This window comes from Peromyscus californicus, unplaced genomic scaffold, assembly GCF_007827085.1.
Source record: "Peromyscus californicus insignis strain IS unplaced genomic scaffold, ASM782708v3 Scaffold_5__1_contigs__length_169319896, whole genome shotgun sequence".
Classification (NCBI taxonomy): Eukaryota; Metazoa; Chordata; class Mammalia; order Rodentia; family Cricetidae; genus Peromyscus; species Peromyscus californicus.
Window position 1 is genome coordinate 124707279 of NW_026294573.1, and position 23596 is coordinate 124730874.

A 23596-nucleotide genomic window follows, 5' to 3' on the forward strand; every position below is an offset into this window, starting at 1 on the left:
AAAAGAACATGGCTTTGACTTGTCCAGAGTGTCCAGGAGCTCTCTTTGGGATTTTCAAATCAAATCCAGTACAAATCTTGACCTGCCATGGTCACAAGACTAGGATATATTTGTTGAATATTGAGTGAATGATTGAAAGAATTAATGAAATGTGCATGTCAGGATTTTCTTAGTGCTATGAAATCAACAAGGTAGATGCAGAAACCACCTTCTTCCAATTCTTGAATAAGTTTCTTTCTCCTCAGGAAAGTAAAGAGTAAGAGGTAAATCAAACAGGAAGAGATTAAGCAATGGAGAGTGAGAGAAGAGATCCTCAGGAAGATGCCCTATGAAACATCCAGGCCTAGATTTGGGGGACTGGGTCCTTTGGAGGAACCAAAAGAGGAGTAGCCTGGCTGTGATGAGGACAGATGTTCCAGGACAAGATTTGAGAGTGTGGGCTTTCTCACCAGAGATTGGAGGGCTGTAGAAGGTTCTGCATCAGTGTACAATGTTATCCTTTTGTATGGTGATCAAAGCATGAAGTCTGAATTCATACAGACTGTCAGTAAGCCACATTCGCACCAGCAGAAAGCTGGGGGTTTGTGTAAACAGAAGGGCTGCTAGAAATGGAGGGTGGCTGCTTGTCTATATAATCCAGCTATTGGGACTCAACACTGGAGAGTGAAAAGATGGCTCAGAGCACGGCAAAAAGAGGCCCTGGAACAAATGACACCATATTTTGCAATATATTAAGTATGTCACAAGAAGGTGTTTCTTGGCCAGTGGCACTACTTTAGTTTCAAACTGTTCCAGAATTATACATTTTCAATAAATTGCTTTAATTTTTTTCTCTCTTCAGGTGCAGACCTGCTAAATTATGTTTCAAAAATGGTCAGATTCAATCAGACCCTTCATTCATACTAGCTAGGCTCTGAGTAATTGCATCTTATCTGAGATAATTATAATTTGTTTTCCATTTGCATAATGAAATCATTTTGCATCATTCTACTGTCTCAGGAAAATACTTTAAAATGTTAATATTCAGTAATTATTGATTGTTTATTTCATTTGTTTAACAATATTTAATATATTCTGTTATGTGCAGATGCAGTTACTATAGAAACATGAAGCGGGGAGATCAGGATTATTTGCAAAACACAAAGCTAAACAGTTATTGGGTCACTGTGAAAAATATTCCATATAATTCAGAAACTGGTACAAATTTTTAGGGACTTTGTAAATAGATTTGGCTATTTTCACAAAAGTAATGATCAAATAACATGAACAAATAATAATATAATTTTGAAATTTGGAAGCCCAAACCAGTGACAAATGATTCAAGTGTGTTAAATTTGGCACATTTACTCCATACGTTCTGTCGCTGTCCCTGCTGGTGGTCAGAAACTGACCCTTCCATTGCTTCATGTTATTCTTCATGTGTAGCACAATGCTCGGGAAGAAGTAGATGCAAAAGACAACAGTGTGTTTGTTGAGAGCACACAGTGAGACTAGTTGCCTTTTTCCACATGTCAATTATTTACCTGTTCGGTATGATCAATGGAATTTTTACTTAAATGTTTGTGAGCTATGACACTGAAAACAAATTCCACTTGAGTTATAACTTCATTTCTATCAGCACTTGCCGTGATACAGTCCTGTTTATTGTTATTTCCCTCTTTCATGTGTATCCTAGCAAGCCATTTTTATCAGAAAGATGTCTGTGGTGTTGTAATAATTGACTTTTAAAGATACAAATGTTTGTTTGTACATGCATAATTTATTAATCTTAGTCTACCTATCAATTTTTACTGATATTGAAATAAAGACAATTGAGGGCATAGTGTTAGCATTAAAATAATATATAGCTGAAAAGCAGTTTTTTGTGTTAATGAAAACTATCCTATTCAACTTAGTAATTTAAAAATGTAAATATTAAAAATGATTTCCAAGGAATTGTGAACTTGAACATATGGCAATGTCAGTTCTTTAGCAACTGATTAAAATAAATTTTTCCTAAACATACATATTTCATAACTTTTTGATTTTGAAGTAAGATTTAGAACTTATTTTAAGCAGTTAGAAAATAAATAAGATTTAAAGATTAAATTAAAATGGAATCTATAAAATTTTAAATTATGCAAAATGCTCATTTTTTCATTCACTTCCTCACATGATTTACAAGAAATAATATGACTGAAACACATTAACATGATAATATGAGATAATACTAAGACTATAACTATGACTTAAGATTTTTGAGACTTCTTTTTGTATGTGTTGCATATATTTATTTAGGAGTATATGTTTTTATTATTTTTGATTATTGAGTTTCATAAAGAGACTTAGAGAAACAACGGATTGTCAAGTCTGATTTTTCCATGCAACCTAAGTCTCTGTCATTTTATAACAATGCCACATACGTCATGTGCATTGAACTAATGATGTTTTTGTGCTCTTTAAGTTTATAGTAGAACATTAACTCTATATCTTTCAATTTTTTATACTTTGGTTTATAACGGACTAAAAAGCCAATAATCTTTATCAGGGAAAATATGCAGACAGCTGCTTAGAATCTGACTAAAATGTTTTTCTTTGCTCATCTTCACACTTTTCATTACCTCCTCATCTCTATCTCTTGTTCTTCCCTTTTCAGCCTCCTATCTATTAAAATCTCTTGTCCTGACTCACAGTGTCCCTTTCTGTCTGTAATTTCAGAGATTTCTTTACTGATAGAATGACCCATCTTACAACCTCACTGGACTGCTCATACAGTTACCTTCTATAATGACTAATCTTGATTGTCAACTTTATGGGACTTAAAGTCACCATGTAAACAAGTTTCTGCACATGTCTGTCAGGGATTGTATAGGTAAGGCTAACTGAGGTGGGATGGTTCAACCTAAATGTAGGTGGTACCATTCTATGCTCAGGGATCTCACACAGAAAAAAAGGAAAAAGTAAATTTAGCATCATAAGTATTTATCATTCTCTGGTTCCTGACTGCAAGCACAACGTAATCAGGTGTCTCCTGTTCTTGCTGCCATGCTGCCATTACCGCAATGTGCTATATCATAAGACTTGTAAGCTAGAGCTAAACTTTCTTCCTTTAAGTTTCCTCTTGTCAGATATTTTATCAGATCAATGAGAAAAGTAACTAATACAGAAAATGAGTATCAAGAAATGAGACTATTACAATGATCCTGACCACAGTTCTTAGGCATTGGCAAGTGGTTTTCAGGAGCAATGAAAAAATAGTTTGGAACATTGGGACAGAAAAACTCTTGGATGGTTTAAGAAGAGAGTGTGGAAGACCAGAAAGTCAAGAGAAATGAGGGATGGTAGAAACATGGCTTATGGTATTTCTGAGGAAACAAGGACTCAATTGGTAACTGGTGTAGAGATCACTAAATGTACACCTTGGCATAGAATCTGGCTTCATTTTGATTCATGAAGAGCTTTGAGAACTTGAGTAAAGCTGAATTCTGGAGTAATGAACTAATTGATTCTACAGAAGGACTTTTAGGAAAGGATAGCATTCAGGTTTGTGACATGGTTATTGCTGGCCAATATTATCCAAGTCTACAGTGAAAATCCACAGCAAGTGAGAGCAGAAAAACAGAAAGAAAATGCAATTTGTCAAGGAACAGAGCTCAAGAAAGCTCAATGTTGTAACTAAGGTGTGTGCTTAAAAAAAAGATGCTATGAAAAACATAAAGCCTTGCTTTGACATAGAACAGTAGCAATGATTACCAGAAACTCTTGCCTTAACATAAAATAATAGAATGAGGTCAAGACTCCAACCATCAAAGGCTCAGGCTTCTGAAAATGCAAGTTAAGTTGAAAAGAGAGCCTAAACTATGAAGTCCACCGAAAGGATTGCCTGCTCATGAAAATAAACTGCTTAGGGATGTGTCTCCAGAGTCAGCATCCAATGGCTATTGTAACTGAGGTACAAGAATCAGGCTCCATATCAAGCTGGCAGTAGAACACAGAAGTGTCATATACATGGTGATGATTTAGCAGGCCTGAAAGATTCAAGATTGAAGGTATCATGGAATCTTACACCACAGTTCAACCACAGAGAAATATTGAGGGTAAACAATGTGTGGAAGGGTCAGAATCCCTGTAATTAGGCCCAGAGGGACCACTGCAAATGGGTGAAGTCTAGGTTACAATGGAGATCCCTAAATATTGGCAATGTCAGAACTATGAGCTATCTCAATAAAGAAAACTGCATGTATGAAGCAGTCATACAGCAAAGACCCAAAGCATAAAAAATATAGAATTTGTCAAATAAAACTTAACTGGTGCCAAGTAGCCTTTGTTATGTTTTCTACATCATCTGTACTTACAAGATTGGAGAAACATTTCCTGTAATTCTGAAGCTAATCCTTCCATTTGGATCAAAAGAGAAGTTGTGCATATTAAAGGCAGACGAGATGGAAAGGAGACCTACCTACAGCTTTTGGAACTCATATAACTCCACCATGAACCCCACACACTTTGTGAAATGCACGGAGCTGCAGGATTTGGTTTTGTTCTGCCAACTTAGTCTTGGCCCTGTCTTCCCATGCTGTGTTCCCATTCCTCTCTTTCGAATGAGAGTGCTTAATGTGTGCCATTGTATATTAAAACTATATAACTTGTTGGGGGTTTCTTTAATATTTTTAATTGAAATAGAGTCACATCATTCCTCCTGCTTCCTCCCTCCAGCCCACCCTAGCTTTCCTCCATCAAACCTCTCTCATGCTCTTGCCATACTTAAGGTGATAGCTTATTTTTCTGTTATGATATTTGTTATATACATATATGTATGTGCATATGCACAAATATATCTATATCTATGATCTGCTGAGCCCATTTTTTGTTGTTTGTATGGTTGTTCATAATATGTTTTTGGTGGGTTGTAGAGATGCACAGTTAAAAAGATTATTTTTAGCCTCCAATGAGATTTTTTTTTTACTTTCAACAGTGTTGAAATTATTAAAAACTGGGGAGGGGGAAGGGTTGAAGTTGGGATGAGTAAATTTTGCCTTATGGAATGCCCATAAGCTTATAGGGATAACAAGTGGAAGGTATTGATTAAAGTTGTTGTAGCACAAATCTTAAAAGGCCTTATTAATAAAAACGAACCTGAGGTCAGTTATTGGGGTGAATGCTGGAAGCTCAGATAAGCAGAACAAGCCACAGCCACCTCTCCTTGCCAGTTCCTCAGCTGATCCTGTTTGCTCAGACTGGAAGCTTCTGAGTCCTCATTCAGAATGAATCTCAGCTGAACTGCTGCTCAAAAGCCTAAAAGCTTAATCAGCCTAGTTCCTGGTTTTCATGCCTTATATACCTTTCTGCTTTCTGCACTCACTTCCTGGGATTAAAGGCTCACTTCTTGGGATTAAAGGCGTGAGTCACCATGCATGGCTATTTCCAGTGTGACTTTAAACTCACAGAGATCTGGATGGATCTCTGCCTCCCAAGTGATAGGATTAAAGGCGTGTGTGTCACCATTTTCTGGCCTCTATATCTAGTGGCTGTTCTGTTCTCTGACCCAAGATAAGTTTATTGGGGTACACAATATTTTGGGGAACACAATACCACCACAAGTTGGTATGTTTGGGTGTCAAGATAATGAAAGTTCAAGTTATGGTAGTCAATCTTGCTTCAACTTGATTGAATTTAAATGCATCATAGAAACAAATAACTGGGCATGTCTATTAAGGATTATCTAGATTAGGTTAACTGAGATAAAAAGACCCATCCTAAATATGGGGATGAGATTTCATGGATCAGGGTCCCAGACTGAATAAAAAAGAGAAATCTAATTAAGCATGACTTTCACAGCTCTTGCTTTCTTTTCTGTAGATGCAATGTCACTAGCTATCTCCTGCTTCTGTGCCACGCTCCTTCATCATGCTTGAGTTCCTCTCTTTAAACTGTAAGCCAAATATAACCCCTCTTCCTTTATGTTGTTTCTTGGTGGGTATTTTTTTCACAGTGATGAGAAAATACCTAATATATCTCCCTCTAGGGAAACCCCATACCTTTGTAGACAGTGACTTTGTGAGCATGCTCCCAGGCTTTAAGTGGGATGCCAGTATTTACTGATAATTCTGTTCTGCCTCCCAGTCAATTCCTTCTCTACATCTATACAGCAGTTGTTCACATCACTCAGCACATACCGAATTTACAAAAACGTATAGAACTATTTTGTGAGGAAGAAGTCTCTGCTGACCAAAGCCATTGCCTTTATTATGTGGTTTCCTTAATCCTTTACTCTTGCTAGACTGAGGGATTCTTCTCTGTCACATCTGAGGCTAATCTTCCCACCTGTGTTTAGGATCCAGTCTTCACTGTCTCCTTAGAAAGCATCTTTTGTTTATCTTCTGCTCTCTCTTTTCATGGATTACAACTTCATGCTTCTTTGGATTTGAATATATTTTGATTCAGTACTTAAATATGAGAATATTACACGGTTAGACTTTGGTTCCTTTTTAACAAGAGATTTTGTAGTTTTTTTTTCAAGCAAATTCTGCATATGCTTTAATCTTTTATTTCAATTAAAATTTTTAATTGATGTGTAGTAACCGTAAATATTTCCAGAGTACAGCATGCTATAAATACAACATGAAATGAGGAGATCATGGAAACTGGATTATCTACCACCTTACACATTTATCATTTTGTTGTTTGGAGGAACATTTTTTTATCAACCACACTTGTCTTACAGTTATATAGAACACTGAAAATCAACTGGAGGGAGGAAAAGGAGTGGATAAGATGATGTCATTCTATTTCATTTAAAAGCATTTTTTAAAATATAAAATAAATGATATAAAGTAAAAATAAAGGTAGAAAAAAATCACCCCTTCTATCCAATATACTCATGTACTTCCCAACCTTCTTCTTGCAGCCTCTACCTTCTCTTTTCAGGCACTGGGGATCACCACTCTGTGAAATCAACTCTTACCTTCCACATGTGAGTGGGAACATGCAGTGTTTGTCTTGCTGAGCTTATCTCACTTGATGTAATGTTGTCTGTCTATCCAAATGGCTACAAATTATTTTCTATGGTTGAATAATATTCCATGTTTTCTTTATTCATTCATTCATTAACAGATAAGCAATAGAGTCAATATCTTCAAAGTGTTGTTTCACAAACCTAAATTAGTTTGGATCAGAGCCAGACATTCCTGGGCATAAGCCCAGCTTTCTACGTGCTAATGATTACTCCATTCTAACAAACCAATCTATGTCATTGTTTACTACCCTTTAAATATGTCATAATGCCCCCCCCCCCATATTAGAGTGTTTCTCATTCCTAAACTTTGACCAACCTCATCCTATAGATTCAGGGGTTTGGAATTTTAGTGGAATAATTCATGTAATTCAATAAAAATGTTTATTAATCACTTTGATGATATTACTAGTGTCTTAGGGTTTCTATTGCTGTGACGAAACACCACAACCAAAACAACATGGGGATGAAAGGGTTTAGGCGCCTTATTCTTCTACATCACAGTTCATCATCAAAGGAAGCCAGGACAGGAACTCAAGCAGGATAGGAACCTAGAGGCAGGAACTGTTGCAGAGGACATGGAAGAGGGCTGCTTACTGGTTTTGCCTCTCATGGCTTGCTTGGCCTGCTTTTTTATAGAACCTAGGGCCACCAGCATAGGGATAGCACCAGCCACAATGAACTGGATCCTCCCACATTAATCACTAATTAAGAAAATGCCTTAAGGCTTGCCTACAACCTGGCCTTATGGAGGCAATTTTTTTCATTTTTCTTTATTAAGAAATTTTCTACTCACTCCACATACCACCCATAGTTCTCCCTCCTCCCTCTTCCCACCCTCCCAGCCTTCTCTCCCAAGCCATCCCACATCCCCACATCCCCCAAATCAAGGTCTCCCATGGGGAGTCAGCAGAGCCCAGCACACTGAGCCTAGGCACGTCCAAGCCCCTTCCCACTGCACCAAGGCTGTAGCTGGAGTTTTCTCCAGTCCTGCCTGGCCCACACAGTCAGGACAAATCTCTCTCACCCACCAGTCCCACAGCTGCTCAAACCCAACCAAGTAACCACACAGAGACTTATATTGCTTACAAACTGTATGGCCATGGCAGGCTTCTTGTTATCTAGTTCTTCTATCTTAAATTGACCCATTTCTATTAATCTATAAGTTGCCACATTAGCCCACAGGGCTAGAGTCTCTCAGTCATTTTTTCTGTGTACTGTAGAATGTCTGGCAGTTTCCTCTGTGAAGCAGGAACATATAGGATCATTTTGCCAAGCAAAGTTCAGTGGTCACCTTTCCATGGGTCCTGCATGTCCAGTTGACCAAGCAGTCCAGGCAAGAACAGTTTCTTGCCCATATGGCTCTTTTTGCCAAGGTGAAGATAAACTCCATATGGAGTGTCTTCGATGCCCATCCTTCTCTCTGAAGTAAATAGGTGCTGCCAGGAGCAGACATGTCTTACTGTCCAGAAAGTCTAAATTTTTAAAAATATTTTAAAGGCCATATTCTGTACGTCTTTGAAGTGTTTGAAGATTACCTGTCTATCTGAAATATATCTATGTATACCTAGAAAACTTAACTAACATGGTACAAGTTTGACTATCATAGAAGACTAATTATTAATCTGTATTTTTAATTATCACTACAATCTAAATGAGTTACATAAACATAATACCTCAAACGAGAATAGAAATATATATACAGTATAACAAAATTAAGTTTAAACTTGTATCAATAAACTAAAATCTATACCAATGTAAAACATTTTAAACAAGTTGTTGTTTTTTAAAAGTAGGTTCATTAATCTACCCTTTTATCCTATCATTTCTATATCCTATATATCTATATCATATCTCCCTTTTTTTTTAGAAAGTGATCGTATTTATAATCAACCTGTTTTAAATAAAAATATTGGTTTTTCTCTGTCCCACAGCAGAGGGTTCTTCTGATTTGGGACACAAGAATTTCTTAACCTTTTCTTTTAGCAATATGCCTTGGTTTAGAAGGGGAGTGAGCCAATTCCATCTCCAAAGTCAGCTTGGTATATTTGGGAATTTGGGCATAGCATCTCTTACTACTTCCTGCTGGAGGGAGGCACTGTATCTTATGGGAACACAAAGAAAATTTTATGCTTATGGGGTAGTCCATGAGGCTGTATTGTCTGAGCCATTTGCCTTGAAACCATTCTGGATGTTAGATCATCTGGGCCATGGTGTCATCAGAGACCTTTCAGGGGGTCTTGGCTGGTCAAACCTGATGTATCTTAATCTGGAACAAATCCATAGCCTCTGGCTTTCTGTGGGAACAAAAGCAGAGCCTCTTTTCCAAAGCAACATATCCTTATATCCAAATTTTGAGTACTTACATCTCACTTTTTATGGTGTCAGCTGACAGTGTCTCTCTGCCTCAGTCTTCCACTTCCCAGAATTCTCTTCTCTGCTTGTCTTACCTATATTTCCTGCCTGGCTACTGGCCAATCAGTGTTTTATTTATTAACCAATCAGAGCAACACATTTGACATACAGAACATCCCACAGCACAAGGCTGTGTAAGGCATCACACCACAGGCACTAGATTCCCAGAAGCCTGCCCATGCACCAGGGACAGATCCCGATTCCCCTGCCTGGGTGCCCCCCAAACAGTTTGAGCCAAACAACTGTCTTCCATATCCAGAGGGCCTAGTCCAGTCCCATGGGGGCTCCACAGCCGCCAGTCCACAGTTCATGGGCTTCCACTAGTGTGGCCAATCATCTCTGCAGGTCTTCCCATCATGATCTCGTCCCCCCTCCAGCAGAATCCCTCCTCTCTCTCATCAATTGGATTCCCGGAGCTCAGCCTGGTGCCTGGCCATGGGTCTCTGCATCTGGGAGACAATTTTTAAAATTGAGGTTCCCTCCTCTATGATGACTTTAACGTGTACTGAGTTGACAGAAAACTATCCAGCATAACTAGCAATGCACGTTGGTTCAGATTCAGAAATTTTTCTACATCACATATTTCCTACCTAGGATCTAAGGCCAAGTCATTTTTTCTCTCTTCTCTTGGGAGACAATGACCTTCCAACAAGCCTTTATGGTTTCATTCCTGCCCCAGTCTTCACAGACTAGATTCTATTAAGGTACAACACTCCTTGGGTTAACACACTACAGTGGCTTCCTATTTTATTTAAGATAAAAATCCAAACATTAACCTCCCAAAATTAAGGCTGTCCTCCTCTCTCCCTGCCTGCCTGTGTTTAGTTTCATTCACAGGAAGATTGCTTAATGTGGGACTATTTATTGTCCTGGGCATGAACTTAATCAACTCTGCATATAATAAAACTATATAAAAGTTTTGAATTTACACAAATCTTTTTTAAATAAACATTGTCAACTTTTTGGATTTTAAATTTCCTAAACTCTTCTAAATTTCTCTCTGTAAAACTGTAATAATAGTATCTATTATGTATACATAAAATATGAAGAATACATCACTGAAGGTTTAATGTGTAGTAGACATTTAATGAGTTACCAGAAGCTATGAGTATATAAAGGCATTAAAGCACAAGTGTAATTGTCCTTGTGAACAGTGTATATGTATACACACACACACACACACACACACACACACACACACACACACACATATATATATATATATATATTTATTATATGATACTGTATTTGTGACATGAATATAAAGGAACTAAAACACAAGTGTGATTATCCTTGTTCACATTGCATATGTATACAAATACGTATATACACTGTATTTGTGTCATAAGTAATTACACTCAAATATATATTGTTGGAGTTTTAAATATCAGCAGATTACTCCTTTAAAAAGTTTTATTGTTAAGCTTTCTTCCTTGTCTTACTCTAAGCCTACTAATTCTCTGTTCACTTTTGATGCTAGTCTGTTGTCTTCCTATATCAAACATGCAGAGAAGCGGTAAGGTTAGCTTATATTTCTGCTAAGTTGGCAGTTATTTGCACAATATTTTTTTTAACTATATGTTAACTTGTTATTTTCTTTGCACAGTTGACAATGTTTGCATTTCTAGAGAGACAGGTTGCAGCCAAATTATATTCAGGTTAATTGCATTCAAATTTGTTGTTTAATCTATAAAACCAACCTTAAAAACGCTCTCAAGTTAAATATAAAGCATAATTTTAATTGCTTAGCAATTACACACTTTTCTCGGCTGATACATTTCTCAACTTCCCCAATGCTAAGTGTGTGAAGAAATGAGAACCCTCATTAGAGAAGAATGTGTGGTGATAACAGAATGGAAGGTCCTCAAAAAGAAGACCAATAGAAGGAGACTAGAGTTCCAAAGGTAGAAGTAGCTACTACCTTTCCCTGCCGACGTGGAGGTAAGGCTGCAGGGGAGGAGTACAAGCCTAAAGGTAGATGGGGCCTGGCTCACATTTGCTTTGTGTCATCTAAAGGGAGAAGGAACAGATATGTAGTACTGTTTTTGAGTACCCAATTTGCATACATGCCTGCATGACAGAAGAGGGCATCAGATCCCATTATAGATAATTGTGAGCCACCATGTGGTTATTAAGAATTGAACTCAGGTCCTCTGGAAGAGCAGTCAGTGTTCTTAACTGCTAAGCCATCTCTCCAGCCCCAAGAAGTGACAGATTTGTTGGATGGTAACATGTCCATTATGTTACTGTGACAAAATACTTGAGAGAAATAACTGTGGTGCTTAATATTGATTGTCAACTTGATGGGATATAGGATCACCTAGAAGGAAACCTCTGGGCATGTCTGTGACTGCAGATGTGGTATTCACAGCTGACTCCTACCCCTTCCATCATATCTCACTTGCTAAGAACTGTATCCTCAGACTGAGAAGAAAGCAATCTTTTTTCCATAAATCTCTTTCATCAGGTATTCTTCACAGCAATGTGAAAAGTAATTAATACAATATCTTGATATTTTTTTCTGTAGGCTTAGTGCCTGCACATGAATCTACTGATATTTTAATTATTGTCTGAGGCCCCATAGCCCCACAGTCAATGCCCCACAGGCCACCCAGGCCACAGCCTAGAGGGCTGTTTGGTCCCATGGTCTAGGTTCTGCTGCAGCTGTGATATGTGGGATTGAACTTTTAAACTAAGCCTCCATTGTTCTATTTACCAATAAAGACTCAGAAGTCAGCTGTGGGGGTGAAAACCTGCTATATCAGAGAAGCCAAGAAGCAACTAGATAACTTTGCTTTTTGGCCTGAGACCCAGCAAGAGATATGTCTCTTCACTCATCCCAAAATGAAAAGGAAGCACCAAATTCAAGTCCTCACCCTTCCATATGCATCTTCTCTATTTAAATTGCTGGCTTCTCTGTGGCTAATTCCAGTCAGCTAGTCACTGGCCCTGCCCCCTATTCAAGATTTTACTTTATTGGCAGTCTCAAGAGCATCAGAGTGTGATCAAAATATCCCACAGCAAGGTCTTATATAGTGAAAGGTTTATTTAAGCTCACAGTTTCAGAGGGTTTACTGAAGTCCACGGTAAGTTGGATCCGTTATTCTGAGACATGTGATGAATTGGGTCTTTAGGGCATGGTATTTTGTGGAGTAAAGCCACTTGCCTCATGGTGGCTGGAAAGAAGGAGATATTGGCCATGGTCCCAATAGTTCATTCAAGGTAATGTCCTCAGTGACCCAACTTTCTCCTTCTAGGCTAAACCTCTTAGGTGTTCCACACCTCCTAATTGCACCAGAGGCTGGTAACCAAGCTTTTAATATATGGAACTTTGGTAATATTGAAGATCAAAACCATAACAGATAGTCAGACATGGTCAGATAGAAAGTGAATACATGACTGTCCTGGATCCTCCAGGTCCACATTAAGTATGCAAAGTGCATATAAAAGACTCTCAAGACTGCAAATGATTGAGTATGGCACTGAGCTTGTGGACTATCTTCAGCAACAGATTCCATAGAGACAATGAGCATATGCAAGCATTAGTGAAGTGGTTTTCAAAGCATGGCCTCTCAATCTTTGGCTGCTACTGTCAAGGAAGAAAGAGTCTCAAATCTCATTCCTGACCCACTGAATTGGAAACTCTGGGAACAGAGCCAGTGCTGTTTTGTAATAATTCTCAAGGGAACTTGAATGCAGATTTAAGTTTGAGGACCAACAATGGAGGATGCATACAGAGCAGGAGATTGCCAGCAGTCAAGTGTAGCCTAAAGAACAGCAAGAGGGAAGACAGTATCAGGATCTTAAATTAGAGAAGTTTAAAACACAAATTGAGGAGCTGGAGAGATGGCTCAGTGATCAAGATCACTGTCTATTCTTCCAGAAGGAAAATGGTTTGAGAAGGCTGGTTTGATTCCTAGTATCCACATGACAGTTCACAGCCATCTGTAACTCTAGTCCCAGGAAGTCTGATGCTGTTTTCTGACCTCTGCAGACATCAGTCATATATGTACATGCAGGCAAAACATCCACATACATAAAATAAAAATAAATAAAATAAATTCAGTTAAAAATAAATTAAATTAAAAATTACTGAATTTGAGAAAAAAAAACCTTCACAGTGATTCTAAAAAATGCATGTACACCATATAAAAGATGCCCTTTCTTAGCCATAAAATGTTATGGCTGTTTCTTTTAATCCAGTCCCAATTTTTCCTCCTTCATTATATTTAAATAATTTTTCTGAACATCTAGCTTTCTTCCTTCTCTTCCTCCTTTGCCTGTTTTCTCTCTTCTTTTCCCCTGCATGTGGTCCTCTCTTCCTCCTCCTTCTTTATTTCTTCTTCCTGCTCATTTTCATTTGTTCTCCAAGTCTGTGAATCCTTTTATTCTGGTTTGCCTTTGATACCTTCTTTCATAGCCAGGATTGTGTCTTCACTTCTGTCAATAACTTGTGGATTTTTAATCTATCCCCTTTTAAGAACTGTGTACATTTACTTCTCTTTGTGCACTGGGACCTTCACATGATATACCTTAGACCTTCAGGGTGAATGAAACTCTCATTGTGCCTTCCAAAAAAAATCATAGGTTATTATCAGGATTCTAGTGTGCTATGTGGCATTCTTTTTTTATTTAAAAGAATTTCTTTCCTTTTTATGTACCAACCCCTGTATCAACACAGGCTGGCATACCAAGTTGAGGCTGGATCTAGCCCCTTCCCACTGCATCAAGGTTGAGTAAGGCATCTAACCACCGGGAATGGGCTCCAAAAAGCCAGTTCTCACACCTAGAATGAGTCCTGGTCCCATTGCCAGAGATCCACAAACACATCAATTCATGCAACTTTCACTCACACTCAGAGGGACTAGTCCAGTCCCATGCAGGCTCCTCTGCTGTCATTCCAGAGTTCATGAGCTCCCACTAGCTTGGGTCAGTTATCTCTTTGGTTTTTCTCATATTCTGACACCACTTGCTCTTATAATCCTTGCTCCCTCTCTTCAACTGAACTCCAAGATCTTGGCCAAGTGCTTGGCTGTGTGGCATTCTTATAGGCAACAGGGATGACTCTCTCTGATTATTCCTCAAAAAGAAAACCCTCATGCAATTGAGTGGGTAGTTACTGGTTCCTGGAATTGTGCAGGAGGAGGTGTCTAAGGAAAGTACGTCTGTGGGACGATCTGAATGTATTTTATCTAGAGAAAAATAACTGAAAGAAGCTTTAATTCTCTAAGATGTGCATTCCCTTATTACTTAAAATGATCTTCATGGACCAGAAATGTTGATTGGTTTCCAGCAATTATGAAATCCTATCAGGAAGAGGCTCAATAAACAAGACTTCTAGCATTTTAGAAAAGCAGAGAAGTTGAATAATTATCCTCTGTTATTAGGCCTGTGTGCTTACATTGCTTTGAGGAAGACAAATATAGAAAAGTATTCAAAATTTGTGCCTTTGTAAAAAAATTGGCTATTCATGAATTTTCAGATAGAGGGGTGGGTTGGTTATTCAGCTACTCTGGGTTCTTTCTGAATTCCACATGAATACTGCCTTAAAACATGAGTTCTTTCCAGGGATGTATGCCAGCCATGCTTTATACAGCTGGGATTGCCCGAATAAAGATGCCTTTTGAGCACATCCTTGGAAAGACTGCAGAACATCGCTGCTTTGGCATTCCCGTTTTCTACCTTGGCCTATGAAAGTTAGTTCTAGAGAAAGGAAGCCATTATTATTGATTCACCATTTACTCCTTTTCACAAGACAACAAAATCTTAATGTTAAGACAGGGGAAGAAAAACATTATTTAGAATATATTGTATGAAAATATTGTTTCAATAAAAAGAAACAAATATAGGAATATTGGTGAGAGTGTGGCTGGCAGGACATCTAGCAAGCAAAGGTGTTTGCTGCATAGACCTGGCAGTCGGAGTTCCAACCCTGGAACCTGTTCTACAAAGGTGTCCTCTGAGCTCTGTGGAAATGACTTGTCATGTACAATACCACCAAGATCCAATAATAATTAATTTAAAAGACTGGTTGAGAAGTAGGGTACTATGAATTGAATATTTGTGCTCACTCCCACATAACTCATATTAAACCCTGCACCCTAAAGTGATGGTAGAAGGTGGAGCTTTTGAGAGTAAATGGGGGTAGACTCCTTTAAAATGAAAATTGAATCCTATGAAAAGGAGCTCTGAAGAGCAGAGAACAGTGGTCTACAGCGGTTTCAAAACATGCTAACACATCTATAAGTACTTATGCCTTCAAAAGATAGACTCCAATCTACTCACCTTGAGCACGGGCTGGAATGAGTGGCTTAATGGATAAAACCATGACACATGACTTTAAAGAATACATTGGGAAATTGAGCTGACATTCACCTGATCTTCTCTTGCTCTGGACATTTGCCCCCAGGACCATTTGCCACACCCCAAGGAAGTGAACAGCTGCAGAGTGGTCAGTTGGCTGAATATAGTCCAGCTGAGATGCCTGCTGGCACCTAGCATCAACTTCCACAAACATGATTAAATGATAATGAAATAATTCCATTCTCCATGTTGCCAAATGGGGCAGACATGAGCTGTCTCTTCCAGGCCTTGAACGAAGTACAGATTCATGAGCAAACTGAACTTTGCTATGGTTGTAAGCCAGTGGGATTTAGAGATAGTTTCTGCTGCAGCACTAGGATGAATAGAACACTTGTTAATTTAAACTGTGAAAACACTTCCCCAGGTTAAGATAACCTAATGTCTGCACTGATTATGTATGAGTAAAATGAGACACTGTTCACACTGGGAACATGAGATTTTTCTGTCTCTCTCTTGCTCTCCCCTACCCCCTCTATAACATTTGAATACACTGTTTTACTTATTCCCTACAAATTACCTGTGAGATGCATGATTTCAACAACCTCATCTTACACATGTGGGTATTTGAGAAATGAAATTCTAATTCCCCACTCTCTTTGCACCTACTATACCCCAAGTTGATAGATTAAGAAGGAAGAAGCAAAGAACTCTCAGAACTCCAGCCGCTAAGTTCCAGAGCACTCAATGGGTTCTGTTTGGAAACATCAATCCAGTACTGCTGTAGGTGGAGACTGAAATATAACACATTAAACAACAGAAAAACTGAAATAACTTGGTGCATTTCCAGACTCTTCCCTTCTTTCTTTGATATCTCTTTCTGAATCCCAATCCACAATGCTACTGCTCAGTAGATTTAAAACCCAGCATCACTGCATTGAGGACACAGAACTCTTTCATCAAATACCACCTACCACTTTCAACTTAGCTGAATTTGCCTGTATCCTCATTATCTCATATAGAGTACTTCTTGAAGAGACTCCACTTCTGAAAGTCAGCCTGGCCCCTTGTAAGGATGCTGACAGAGATCCACCTGAGGAGCTGACAGAGTGCCAAGCACTGGACCAGGCTCTTTCCATTTGCATGGTATTTAATTCTGAAACATGCATGAAGGTATTGTTCATAATATTGATGTATTTTACAGCAAAGAGACTCCTTAGAGAAGTGAAATCACATCTCAGCTTACAGGGCTGAGATTTTGCAGCAGCAGGTCAGTGACCTGGATCAGGCTGTCACCAGAGACCCATTTCTTGGCCACTGCATAAATGCCACCTCCATCCATTAGGACATTGGCCATTTGGTCACTACATTCTACTGTCTGAATGATTGACAGCAACTATTTAACTGAAAAAATATACAGAAAATAGGCATTTACATATTTGAAATGACAGTTTAGATTGTTACCTTCATAGCAACCTCTCTTTCCCCAGTATAAATTTACTGCGACATGAAACACATGCTTCCTTCTAAATTAATGTTTAATTGCATCCCACAAAATTTCCTCTGCATGTTTGAATCTGGTTTATCTTTCAGGTCTTAATGAAAGACCACCTCTGTGTACAGAATTCTCTATAGCCAATGAGCTCTAGTTTCCTTACCTTGTTTGTTACCTACATGACAAAAAGTCCTCCAACTTCAGTTTCATATGCACATGATACCTGAATGTGGCTGGGTTCCTCCTCACACCACATGGCGTCTACTGTGGCTTATATATGGCTCCAGTCTATCTTCAGGGTGCACAGAGGCTCACTCCTCAATATGGCACTGTGGGGAGGTGGTAAATGTTTAGAAGGTGGGGCCTAGTGTAATATAACTCAGCTACTGGGGTGTTTCTTCAGAAAGGATTAATACTGTAAGACCTTTGTGACTTCCTGAGTGGACTGTTTGTTGTTCTATTAATTTGTAAAGTACTATATTCAATAACAGTGATGTGTCTAGAATGGTCATATATATATGTATATATATATATGAAGAAAGCTTCTCAGTGAGTTCAGATTCCTGGCATAATAATTTGAGATTCAGGGATAAAATGAATGAGTAGAAATGCAGTTCCCGCATCCCTGGCTTCACATCTTACCATGTGACAAATCTACAAGCACTTCTGCCATGCACTGCCACAAAAGCCCTCTCCAAAGGCCAGCAGCGAGCTACAGGATCTTATACTGTTGAATTTCCAGCCTCTGCATCTGTCTTTATAAAGCTTTTAGATACATTTGGATGTTTTGGTGATTGTTCTGGTGAATGCAAATTACAGTTGGATTTTCAAAACCATTTGGTAGTATATTTGCTGTATTTGATAATTTACTATATGAAGAAGGGTAATATTCTATTGTTCTTTTCATGAGAAAATGATTTATTTGTAAAAAGAGAACATTTGAAACAGTATTGCTTTCTTCTTATAAAACAAAATTTGTCTTTCTTATATTGATTATTTTTGTTTCTCTCTGAGTCACTCTGTCAGATATACAGAATTACCAACACAACATTGATTTTTATATTCTGTATTTTATTCCATTCTGATTTAGCAAAGTATTCCAATATGTTTTCTATGTAATAAATACACTCATTTTGGCCTTACTATTCCATCTTCGTTGTGATCAACTATGATGACAGAGCATTTTGTATTTCTAAAAAAACAAATATAAGCAACCAAATTATTTACCTGGGAAATGTTTTTGCATTTGTCCTTGTGTGTTCTCTCTAAGGAAAGAACACAAAAACTACAGTATTAGAAAGAGAATCTGTAAAATACGTATCTGAAAACCACTAGGAGGAAATAAGAAACATCATAAAATAATGCTATGTTATGTTATTTGTAAAGATGTTGTTTAGGGAGCTGGATGAATAATAAAACTCTTTCCCAAACTGAATTTTTAATAATGTCTCACCACAATCTTCTTTTGGAACAATGGAAGTACAGTAATAAATGCAAACATCTTCCAAATAATAAAGGGGAAATACAGGAAATCATTTAGTATATTTGATTAAAGAAATCCTTTTGTTTCCAAATTCATGCCCAAAATATCACTGGAGATAACCTATTGTGGTGGTGTTTTTCCTTTTATAGGTGGGGGAGAGTTGGCCTGCATGTTCACTGGAGCAGATGACTCTAATTCATTCCATAGTTTCTGAGCCCTGTCCATTAGCTTTCTCATACATGACAAAAAACTTCTAATGAAAACATTTAAGCTCTTAATGGAGCCAACAGCACTTTTCATTCCTTTTTAAAGCTGGTTCTTAGCCCAACCTGCTTCTGTAGCACACCTGTGGTTTATGCTGTCTCTATTGGATGGACAGCACAGCCATACTTTGGGGTTATACTTCCTTTTTGTTTATGTTTGGAGATTGCAGCCTCATGATTATACCATCTTTAAGCCACTCTTAACAGAATCATGAGATGTGTTCATTAGATGCCAGTTATAAACTTAGGAATCACAATTTTATGTAAATCACAAGTTTATGTAAATATTTAGTATGGACAGATTATACAGTATAGAGTCGTTTTAATTCCTTTAACTTAGGACAGTGTTTTCAAGGTAATTTTTGTTGTACATAGACTAAAACTTTATTTGTTTAATTGCTGAATATTTTATTTATTATTATTATTATTTGTATGTTACATCCAAACCAAGTTTCCCCTATCTCACTTCCTTCCAATTCCTCCCTCTCATCTTCCCTCTACCCCTCCCCCCATTCACTCGTCTTCCACTGTTTCTCTTCAGGTACAGGCAGGCCTCCCAGGATGTCAGCCAGCCAAGGTATACCTAGTTTCGGTGAGACTAGGCTCCTCCTCTTCTATTAAGGCTGGATGAGGCAACCCCGTAGAAGGATTTGGTATCAAAAGCAGGCATCAGCATCAGAGACAGCCCCTGCTCTCACTGTTAGGAGTCTCATAGAAGACCACATTACACAGCTATAACATATATGGAGAGGACCTAAGTCAGTCCCATGCAGGCTCCCTGGTTGTCCGTTCAATGTCCATATAAGCCCAAGTTAGTTGGTTCTCTGAGTTTTGTTGTGCTATCCTTGACTGCTGGTAGCCAATAGCCATGTCAGAGGAAAAGCAGGTGGCAATTGAAGTTCAGGTGTGAGCCTACCAGAAGAAAAACTCTCCAATGGGTATGTCTTGTTTAAGCAAGGCTTGAGAGAGTACAGACTCCAGAATGTATTTTGCTTCTGTTGTGTCCCTGCATGCTTGCTGCTACAATGTATATGGTGTGAGGAGCCCCCCACTACTTATATTGTAATGTGATTATCTCATGATTACATCTCAACTTACTGGGCATTTAATTCTGTGGATTGTCAGAAAGATGATTTCTCCTTAAGTTATATTGTCTATTGACACAGAGCTTGATGAATAAAAATAATACTTGGATATGTTTCATAACTAAAGCCTATTGTTCCACAAGGACTGTGAGACGCTTAGGACCTGCTTTATATCACAGCTCAGATTTATTATTTAGGAAAACATTTGAGGATGAGAGCCAGGCTAGCTCAAATTCCTTTTATCTTTATGCTGAGATATGAAATCGCAGGTTTCTTGCACATCATTAGATGAAACAAAGCTTCAAAAGCACTTTAGATTAAGCCATATGCCTTGCTAATGTTTTTTTCATAAACATTCCAATTTTAATTCAGTGAAGACACACAGCTGTACTTTCTGGCTAGATTGTAAATACAAAACAGCCCAATTATTGCTAGCTGAATAATGATTAAGCCCTTGAACCCATTTCTGACCCCAACTTGTGAAAATAAATTCTGACTAGTGAAGACTACAGAAAATAATTTGTCTCTGTAGCCCTAAATGAGGGTTGCAGGTGTTTTTGAATAATCAGAAGCTTTACACACAGCTCTTGCTTGCTCGCTCATGACAGGCTACTTAGATACATTACATGATAGTTGTCAGGATGTCTCTGTTTTTAGGTCATATCTTTACCTTTGGAATGTGACCCTTTTATGACTTATTGCCTGAAATATTTGACTGGGATGTATAAGCTGTAAAAAAGACATGACAGATTGGAGCAATGTAGTGGATCAATGAGAGAGAACAACATGAGAGAAGAGCATCATGAGAACAAGTTGAGAGAATAAAATGAAACCACCAAGAGAATGTGTGAGTTTTTTTTACATCCCTAAAAGCCCTCAGGTAGAATAGTCACAACTTCACCATGCTGTGGATTTCCCTTTAAAAGCCCTTGTGCTGCCGGAGGCTGGCCCTCCAGACAGTGATGTTTGACCCCTCTGGCTCCTACAATACTTCCTCCCTTCTTCCCTAGGATTGTCTAAGCTCCACCTAATGTTTGGCTGTGAATCTCTGCCTCTGTTCTCATAAGTTGCTGGGTGAAGCCTCTTGGATGACAGTTGGGCTAGGCACCAATCTCTGAGAATACCAGAATATTATTAGGAATCATTTCATTGACTGCTTTTTGGCCATTCCTGTTTGGGTCTATCCTGGGTCCCTGGGGCATCCTACTTCTGGGTCTTGACCCTCAGGGGTGAGCTCTCTCTCAGGGTCTGGGTCTCCAGCTGGGTCACTCATTAGTTGGTCACTCCCACAATTTCTGTGCCATTTCTACCCCAGCACATCTTGATGGCAGGACAACTTGTAGGCTAAGGGTTTGTGGTTGGGTTGGTGTCCCAGACCCTCCCCTGGAAGTCTTGCCTGGTTACAGGAGATGCCTGGTTCAGGCTGCATATCCCCCATTGCTAGAAGTCTTAGTTAGGGTCACCCTCATAGATTCCTGAGACTTTCCATTGCTCTAGGTTTCTAGCTCATCCCAGAGATGCCTCCAGATTCCAGCTGTCTCTCCCAGTATTCTCTCCCTACAACTCCCTCCCCTTATCTGTTCCCTTCTGTTCCCATCCCCATTCTCCCTTCCAGGCCTCTCCCCCAATTCATTGCCAATGTCCATTCTATTTTGTCAGGAGTTGTGCAGCCTAGTCTTGGATCAGCATATGATTATCTGTTCAGTGGGTTTCCTCACAGCAAGGTACCTATGGAAATGGACTCTCACTTGAGAAGGACCAGTAGTCTACCAAACAGTGTAGGAATTTGCAAAATTCATGAAGCATGCAAGCTTTTATATTTCTCATTATATTGGTGATTCTTTGTATGGTTTTTAGTTTTACTCATCAATCACATATGCAACAGCTATAGTTTTCCCTGGAAATTCTATTCTTTCTCAAATATTTTCCCCTAAGTTTCAGCAGGAGACTAATGTTTCTCAAATCTCTTATGTGGAATTATTAACTACAAATACTAATCCTAGGAACTTTTCTGACTCAATAGAGACAGTTAGGTAGATGTGAGAAAACAATACTTATTAACCATGTCTTACAGTTCTGGAAAGGAGAGTAAGGCATACATACACAGAATAGGGAAAAAGCCTCAGGAATGCACATAGTGCCAACTCTTCAGAGTAAGTTCCCTGAAACCAAGCATGTAGAATCAACGATAGGATCTACTATGCTCAAAGAGAAAAAAATACAATGCAAAATGTGGCATGGATAGAGCCATCTTTACCATACATAGGAGCTTATATTGGTGGGGGAAGTATGGTATAGTGAGATGGGGAAAGAGTGTTTTATCAAGGTCTGCCTTTTTTTTTTTTTTTTTTTTTTTTTTTTTTGGTTTTTTCGAGACAGGGTTTCTCTGTGTAGCTTTGCGCCTTTCCTGGAACTCGCTTTGGAGACCAGGCTGGCCTCGAACTCACAGAGATCCGCCTGGCTCTGCCTCCCGAGTGCTGGGATTAAAGGCGTGCGCCACCACCGCCCGGCTTTTCAAGGTCTGCCTTTTACAGAGAGATTGAGACACGGGACCCTCTTGTGGAAAAGGGAACTGTATAAAAACATATATTGCAGATGTGAAAGAATTGTCTGGGTTTGAATATTGTTGTCCTTAAAGCATTGTACCCATGTCTACTATCTTTTAACTTTGTAAACACAAGTGACTGCCAGCTGACTTAAGTGCTGTGAAAGCAGGATGTGTCTGGCTCAATTATTTAGTTAAGCCTGCAAAAATGCTGAACTGTGTCTAGAATAAGGTTATGTACGGGATGGGAAAACGTATTTAGGGAAACATAAAGGAGAACAATGGGGCTTTCATAATGATCGCAAAGTATTCCTCAAATTGTGATGTATTTCTTAAAGTCAAAACTAGAAGTCAGTAATAAAGCTGTTCATGTAACCCTGGTAAGAAAAACTCTGTTTAAGCATAAATAAATATGGACTGAGCTATTTGGGACCACTTGAATGCTATCCATTTGGTGGTCAGAAGTTTTCCTTGCTCCAACACCCCTTCCCCGCCTCAACCTGAGCTGAGACTGGACCCTGGCACTATTTCCCCTTCACAGTGAGACTCTTGCAGACCTGCCTCCTCCCAGCCCTGTTTGTTACTTATCTGCTCTGGGCCTGTGGGTTATAGCATGCTTCTCATAATATTTAATCATTGGTTATACCACATATTATTTTGGCAAACATCAGCTAGTGGTCATTTGAATGGCTTTCATATTCAGCTGTTACAAATGGTGCTTCTATGGATATTTTTACATTTTTTTTTTGTATCTTCACTTGTCTCGGGTATGTATCTAGGAGTAGAGTTGTTTGATTATATATTAACTTTTTTTCAGGAGCTAGAGAACGCATCCCAAAAGGGCTGCATCCTGTGCATTCCCTTAGCATCCTATGAGGGCCCCAGTTTTTCCACAATTTGACAACATGGTGATCACCTGTCATTTTTGCCATAGCCATTCTTATGGGTGTGATGTACTGTCCCTTTGGGGTTTGGTTAGCTTTGTCCCTATTTCTTTCTCATAATACTTCAAATCTAAT

At 38.7% G+C, this 23596-nt stretch overlaps 1 long non-coding RNA gene across 2 annotated transcripts in view; it reads right to left on the reverse strand.

Annotated features, from left to right (window-relative positions):
- Positions 1 to 7869: 7869 nt before the first annotated feature.
- LOC128096003 (uncharacterized) overlaps positions 7870 to 23596 on the reverse strand; it is a 122310-nt gene continuing 106583 nt past the window's right edge. Inside the window, exons 4-6 of one of the 2 annotated variants that reach the window (XR_008213500.1) lie at positions 17425 to 17530; positions 15782 to 16082; positions 7870 to 9855 (exon numbers count right to left, since the gene is read on the reverse strand). This is a non-coding gene — a long non-coding RNA (uncharacterized LOC128096003). Of the gene's footprint in view, positions 9856 to 15781; positions 17531 to 23596 lie in introns of both variants that reach the window. The other variant, XR_008213499.1, reaches the window with a different exon arrangement.